Here is an 8215-nt window from a genome sequence, read left to right as displayed (position 1 = left end):
AGATAGAGAGACAGAGGACACTGCCTCCTCTAAAATTCCCTTAGCTAGTGGGGAGGCAGCCCATTTATAACGGTAATACAACCTAATGTTTTCCATTTGTTGGGAAATTGTTTTTACCAATATTTTAGTGACTCAGGAATCCAGGGTCATAATGACAGGAGGAAAAACTGTAAATCACAAAACTAAGTCTGATATGAAATTTCTTTGATTTATTTCTTCTTTTATTTATTCAAACACTCCAGAATCACTGCCAAGGTCCAGGGCAAATGTAACAAAGAGCAGGTGTCTCCCAGGGCCTTTACAACTGTTGTGACTGTGTCCCAGAAGGAGTTCATCAGCTACACATGGATGCAGGGTAATAAGCAGTTGCATTGTTTGAGTTAGAAAATTTACTCATGAACTCTATGACACATTCAGTGATTATTTCTTTCTTATTGAGGGAAAAGAATGGAGGCTATAGTGAAAGGATCTCAGAACCAGGAGTGTGGCAGCTTGGTGTCTACATGCAAATGCCTTGCCCATTAGAGGGTGATTTTCAAAATCTCCTACTCACAGAATATTTTCATAGATGCAAAGGGACTTGCTTACCTTGGAAGCAGTACACAGGTTTAGTAAGAATCATCCACTATGGAGTCCATTTATTCTTTATGTTTCCTACTTCCTCTTTCTTCCAAATAAGCATTCATTCAGGAATGAATTGATTCCTTCCCCTGTGGCTGCTAGAACAGATTATTAAAAATATGGTAGATTCAAACACTGCAATTTATTCCATTTTATTTCTTGGAGAACAAGAGTCAAAAGTCAGTATTGCTGAATTGAAATTAAAGCATCATTAGTGATGTCTCTCTGGACACTCTGGGGAATAATCTATTCATGTTTATTAGTTGCTGATATGATAGCTTCTATCATTCCAGGTTCAGCTTCTGTGGATACATTACATTGGGTCCTATATCTAAACACTCCTTCTATATCTTCGAAGGACATAGGTGTGTACATTTAGGGTGACCCAGAAAGACCAGGATCATCTGCTTGTGTATTAATCATTAACATTCACAATTGAAAAACTTTATTTTACCACAAAATTTAACATTCACAAGCCCTAAGTACTAGAATATTAATTTTTTGGTTACGATTCAACATGCCACATCTTGTATTCATGTACTTGCCTGAAGTTTTAGAATGGGTAAAGTATTTTGACTTAGAATATAGGGTTTGGAATGAAAAGAAATCAGCTCAAAGTACTGTCTCTTTCATTTACTAGAAATGGTTTTGTGCAAGCGAGTGAATTTATAGTAGTACATGTCTGTCTCTTTTTTTGCTGTTTTAAAATACCTGAAGGTAGATACCATATAAAGAGAAGAGGTTCAGTTGGCTGGCTCAGACTGGGAGGCTAAAAGTCCAAGACTTGATCGCTGTAGCTGTTTGGCCTCTGGAATGAGCACCTCATTGTCCATGGAATCAGGAGGAAGGTGCTGGGGGCAGAAGATATCATTTGGTGAGAAGGAGAAACCAGAGGGCAAACAAGATTTTCTAACATCAGAACCTACTGGGGACCCATCGGGACCACATTTATCCTTTCTGAGGGTAGCACTTCTAATACTCTATCTAATTCAGCACTTCTCAACCTGCAGATCATGACTTCTTTGGAGGCTGCATATCTGATATCCTGCATATCGGATATTTACATTACAATTCATATCAGTATTAAAGTTATAGTTATGAAGTAGCAACAAAAATAATTCTATGGTTGGGGGTCAGCACAAAATAAGGAACTGAATTGTTTTTAAAGAATTTTTGTTACTTTAAATAACAAGCACCAAATGTGTTAATAGATTTTATGATGTTTTTTCTTCTTTCCATAATTTATTCTTATTTTATTCATATTACATCCCAATTAGATTTCCCTTCCGGCTTTCTTCCTAGTCCTGCCCTTACAAATCCCTCTCCTCACTAGCCCACCTTCTCTTTAGAGAATGGGAAGAACCCTTGGGTACCACTGAACCCTAGGTCGTCTAGTTCCTGCAGAACAAAGCACTTCCTCTCCCACTGAAGCCCAACCAGGCAGTCCAGGTAGAGCAAGGGGATCCAGTGGCAGCCAATAGACTCAGAGACAGCCCCTGTTCTAACTGTTAGGGGATTCACCTGAAGATCAAGCTGCACATCTATTACAAATCTGTGGGGTGAGGAGGGCTAGGTCAAGCCTCTGCATGCTTTTTGGCTGGTGGTTCAGTCTCTGTGCGCCCCTTTGGGTCCAAGTTAGTTGACTCTGTAGGTCTTCACCTCTTCTGTCTTTGACCCCTCAGACTTATTCAATTTTATCCCCAACACTTCCGCAAAACTCCCAAGCTCCACCTGATGTTTAGCTACTGTATTACAGGGTCACAGCATTAGGAAGGTTGAGTAGCACTACTCTAATTAGTTCCCATTGAACTTTAGTTTAGACTTAAGGATTCAATTGCCTCTTAATTCTGCCATACTGGGGAGGATGTGGAGAAAGAGGAACACTCCTCCATTGCTGGTAAGATTGCATACTGGTACAGTCATTCTGGAAATCGATTTGAAGAATTGGAAATAGACCTTCCTAAAGACTCAGAAATACCACTCTTGGGAATATACCCAGAAGATGACCCATCATGCCACAAGGGCACATGTTCCACTATGTTCATAATGGCCTTATTTGTGATAGCCAGAAGTTGGAACAAACCCACAGGCCCCACGACAGAAGAATGGATACAGAAAATGTGGTTCATTTACATAACGGAATACTACTCAGCTATTAAGAAGGAGGACATCCTGAGTTTTGCAGATTAATGTATGGAGCTAGAAAATATCATCCTTAGTGAGGTAACTCAGACCCAAAAGGACATGCATGGTATGTTCTCACTAATAAGTGGATATTAGCCAAAAAAGAAAAAAGAAAAAAGAAAGAAAAAGAAAAAAGTACAGAATACCCAAGTTACAGTCCACAGAACTCAAAAAGGCTAACAAACTAAAGGGCCCAAGTGAAGGGCCTCGGTTCCCCTTGGGAGGGAGAAGAAATCAACCACAAGGGAGCAGGAGGGACCAGGGAGGGAAAGGGGATGGGGTTGAGTGGAGAGGGGAACATGATCTGGTATTGGGTGGGAGAAAAGGACTGAAGCCCTGAAGGCCAGCAGAAGGAATGGAAGCAGGCAATCTCAGGAGGAAGGAGGTTGGGAGGACCCTCCAGAATGTACCAGAGACCTGGGAAGTGAGAGACCCTCATGACTCAAGTGGGGGTACTATAGATGAAATGCCCTACAGTGAGGTTAGGGAACTTGTCGAGCCCACCTCCAGCAGAAAGACAGGGCATCAAGTGAGGGATGGGGTTGCTATCCCATGGTCAAAGCTCTGACCCATAATTCTTCCTGTTTGAAAGAAATGCAGGGATGGAAATGGAGAAGAGCCTGAGGAAAAAGGGTCCAGTGACACGCCCAGAGGGGGATCCAGCTCAAGGGGAGGGCCTAACACCTGACACCATTACTGAAGCTATAGGTCGCTCAAAAAAGGGATCTATCATGACTGCCCTCCAAAAGACCCAATAAGCAGCTGAAAGATTCAGATGCAGATATGTGCACCCAACCAACTAACAGAAGCTGCTAGCTCCTCTGGTAGAATTGGGAAAAACTGGAGGAAGCTGAGGAGGAGCACAACCCTGTAAGAGGACCAGGAATTAGGGACACAACTCCCTTCACAATAGCAACTGATAATATGAAATATCTTGGAGTAACAAGTGAAAGGTCTGTATGATAAGAACTTTAAGTCTCTCAAGAAAAAAATCGAAGATCTCAGAAAATGGAGCGATCTCTCATGCTCATTGGTGAATGAACGTAGGAGATGGCAATAATTGTGTAAAGAGCCATTTAAAATCATAAAGAAGCTTAAAGCAACCTTGGGGAGGCAGTGCATTCAGAGCTTCATGCTCTTCAGTCAGAATGGCAGTTTCAATAGAGGGGCATTAGGTTTATTAGGAGTCTATATAAAACACTCACCAGTTTATAATTTGTTATCTTCTCCCTGTATGTGATCTACATGTGAGCTACCCAGCAGCACTGACTCAGACAAATACTGTTATTTTCAATACTACATAATGAAGTGACGCTATTTGGGGAAATGACCTTTCTTTTGAAAGTGTCACCATGACTAAGTGGCCGGGTTCACTCTCAGCTTCCTGTGGAGTTATTGTAAGACTTATGTATTTCTCTCCATACCTATGTGTCTCTCAAACAAACCAGCAGTCACTAAGCACCAAGTCTGAGTCAGACCTTGAGTTATGGGCTGTTTGGGATACAGTTTGGGTAATTTTGATTCTGTGCAGGAAAGCAAATAGAGCAAGAGACAGATGGTCACATACCCATTGTGCAAGGAGTGCTGAAAAAGAAAAGCTGTGTTGGCTCAAGGCATGGCTCGGTGTTTGGGAAAAGAGGACGCAGAGCCAAACAGGGGCAGTGTACTTTGGAGTTAATCTCTGGCTAGCCAAGACAGTAGAATGCTTGGGAAATGGCCTCAGAGACAGACAGGGAGGGCCCTGGCTTTGCCTGCTTAACTGCTGACAGCCTAGCTTTTGGCACTGCCAGCTAACAGCCCAGAATGGCAGAACAGCTCTTAGCCTTAACTTGTTCCATGGCCCTTTGCCTTCCTTCCACATGTCTCTCTTTTCCTGGCATCTTTTCTTCCTGGACACCCAAATTTGTTCTCATTGCTTGCCCTCCTCCATTTTGATGGAAGGACGTGTTAATGAAGACTTACATTTTTCTGTAAAGGATCAGAAAAGGAAAATAAATGTGTTAAGAAGAAAAGTCACGGTGACCGTAAGAAGCAAATCTACCTCTCATTACAGAATACTGTTCAGTGTGATGCTGCCTTTACATGTACGAGAGGGAGGTGATAAAGCACATCAGAGAAAACACTAATTGCTTTGATCTGTATGAAGACATAGAGATGGGCAACTGGAATAGGTTTGCCATTTTGTGGGTTTATTTCTGCTTGGCAAATATAGATTTTTATCATGTAAAATTTCCTTTATAAATCTGTTAAAGGCATTTCAGGGACTTTGATTTGGGTTGATATTCTAAGAATACGTGCTTTGAGTCAGAGATTCAGGTTTAAACACAAGCTCAATTGATTTGCCTTCTTTTATTCCCCCACATAAAGTGGAAACATCTTTATTGATAGTTTAGGACAATTAAAACACATGAAAAAATAAAGATGAGACAACAAAGGAATAAAATTGCAGCACATGAGTTAATATTCTTCACCCTCATCATCTTCTTCAGCACTCTCTACACCAACCTCCTTTAAATCATTCTCTAGGGCAGCCAGGTCCTCATGGGCCTCAGAGGACTCTCCCTCCTCCATGCCCTCACCCGCATACCTGTGCACAAAGGCACGCTTGGCATACATCAGATCAAACTTGTGATCTAGGTGAGCCCAGGCCTAGCAATAGCTATGGTGTTGCTCAGCAGGCACACAGCTCTCTGGACCTGGCCAGGTGGACACCAGGTACCACAGTGGGAGGCTGGCAATTAATGCCAACCTTGAAGCCAGTGGGGTAACAGTCCACAAACTGCATGGTATACTTGGTCTTGATGCTGGCAATGGCAGTATTGACATCTTTGGGAATCACATCACCACGGTACGGCAAGCAGCAGGCTATGTATTTACTATGGAGAGGATCACATTTTACTATCTGGTTCTCTGGTTCAAAGCAGGCATTGGTGATCTCTGCTACTATATGTTGCTCATGGTAGGCTGCCCCAGCAGAGATGGCAGGGACATAAATGGCCAGACGGAGGCAGATGTGAGGGTAGGACACCAGATTAGTGTGGAATCCTGTCAGATCAACAAACAGGGCCCCATCAAATCTGAGGGAAGCAGTGCTGGAAGACACAATCTGGCTAAAAATGTGGTTAAGGTTAGTGTAGGTTGGGCGCTCGATGTCGAGATTTCTACAGCAGATGTCATAGATTGCCTCATTGTCTACCATGAAGAAATAATCAGAGTGCTCCAGGGTGGTGTGGGTGGTAAAGATGTAATTGTAGGGCTCAACCACAGCAGTAGAAACCTGGGGTCTGGGTAAATGGAGAACTCCAACTTGGACTTCTTTCCATAATCAACAGAGAGCCACTCCATTAGCAGGGAGGTGAACCCAGACTCAGTTCCCTCACCAAATCTATGGAAAACCAAGAAGCCCTGAAGCTCTGAAGAAGCAGTGAAGACACTGGTCAGCTAGCTTGCAAATTCTGTCAAAGACCATGTCAATGATTTCCTTGCCAATGGTGTTGTGGCCACGGGCATAGTTATTGGCAGCATCTTCCTGGCCTGTGATGAGCTGCTCAGATTGGAAGAGCTGGCGGTAGGTGCCAGTGCAAACTTCATTAATAACTGTGGGTTCTAGGTCTACAAACACAGTGCGGGGCACATGCTTGCCAGCTCCTGTCTCACTAAAGGTGTTGAAGGAGTCATCTCCTCCCCCAATGGTCTTATTGCTTAGCATCTGACCATCAGGTTGGACGTCATGTTCCAGGCAGTAGAGCTCCCAACGGACCTATCTGAACACTAGCCTCACCAACATGGATGGAGATGAACTTATGCACTTTTCATCCTTGAAGTGATCCGAATAAACTGAGGAAGTGAAAAGACAGTGATGGTCTCTCACTAGCAGACTACCAGGGAGTTCAGGGGAGAAGCTGTGTGTGATTTGCCTTCTTATTGTATATCTTGGATACGTGAAGTGATAGCTGTGCTTCGTTTTATCATATGATTATGCATAGCAATAGTCACAAACTCCAACTCCGTAGAGGTGGCTCAAGGATACAGACACTATGGTGTGGAGAAAAGTGACACGAGGAGAGGACAGGGAATGGAAGCAGAGGGGAGGGGAAGGAAAGAAAAAGATTGAGATTCTGTACACAGTAGTGGGCATGTACTGAGTATTTGCTTTCTGTCATAGACACTATGATAACACCCTGCAGGGCTAATTATATGAAACAAATATATTAATTCTGCATTCAGATTAAAAAAATATGAAGTGACAAAGTTTAAATGATTTATCGTAGGAAATGTGGCTTGCAAGGGACAGACCAAAGGCTTGAAGTGAGTATCAAGTCTTCTATTGAGAGTCTTGCTATGTAGTCAAGTGTCTTTCTTGATCTTGAGTCACTCTGTGTGACAAAATTTCCAGTTGACATCAGGATTAGATTCTTGGAAGCATGAAGTGCCCCAAATAGAAGGCTCTGTCCCTTGGTGTATAGAAGTGCTCCACCTAAGTCTCATTGCAGTCTTGAAAAGGGGAAAAAATGAGAGGTGACGTTACAAAAATAAAAAAAAAAGTGACACACACTTTCCACAGGAGACCTCCAGAAATGGGATGATAGTCCTGAGTATAGTCACTTAATATTTCATTCTCACTTCAAGCCCGTGCTGAATAAGGGGCAGGGTTCTTGAGCTTTTTATAAAGATGGGAATGAAAATCCCTTAGCTGCTAGCTGAGGAAACTGTCTCACTGTATCCAAGTCTCTTCTTATTTCTAGACATCTCTTTTCACATGCAGTGGACTTTTTACATTGGTGTATATTCATTATCACTTGGTGCTGCCTACATGAACATAGAAAAGCCGACTCTGATGCCTTCTATATCTTGGAAGGGAAGTTTGTAGTGAGAAATTACAGGGATGAAGAAACAGTTTTTGGAGAAAGATGGGGCTTAACTTATAAAATTAGAGCTTGTTCTGCACAGTGAGCAGTTTAAATTTACATTGATTTCCTAACTTTCGAGCAGTGCTACTCACCAGGCTTTGTGCTCCAACACTGTAGAGGCTCCAACAGTCTCCAGGTGACATGGTAAATGGGACTGTACCAGGAACAGAGCAAACACAACAAAAGGTCTTATGAACTAACTACAGAACCATTTTCTCCTCTTGAATGTTTCAGTTCTACTGAACGTTTAGTCGAATGTGAGAAAAAGTGTCTTTCAAAATGATTATCATTCATCACAGGAGGCTGAGTAAATATAGTGACTCCTATATTTACTGGGCCAGGACAATGGATGACAAATCCAAGCTTCTGTATTCTGTTGTCACAGGTACATCCTTCATGCTGCCTTCCCTGCTTATTCTGGCTTTCAGAAGTTGGAACTAAAACAACAGAAATTATGCGGGCACTGGGGGTGATTCTTAACAAGAGAATTTATAAGCATT

General features: G+C 42.4%; 1 pseudogene; it reads right to left on the bottom strand.

The window, feature by feature from the left end:
* Window positions 1-5262: 5262 nt before the first annotated feature.
* LOC116901230 lies at window positions 5263-6529 on the bottom strand (annotated as a pseudogene).
* Window positions 6530-8215: the final 1686 nt, after the last annotated feature.

This window comes from Rattus rattus, chromosome 1 (genome assembly GCF_011064425.1).
Source record: "Rattus rattus isolate New Zealand chromosome 1, Rrattus_CSIRO_v1, whole genome shotgun sequence".
In the NCBI taxonomy this organism is placed as follows: Eukaryota; Metazoa; Chordata; class Mammalia; order Rodentia; family Muridae; genus Rattus; species Rattus rattus.
This window is presented reverse-complemented; position numbering and strand designations above follow the sequence as displayed.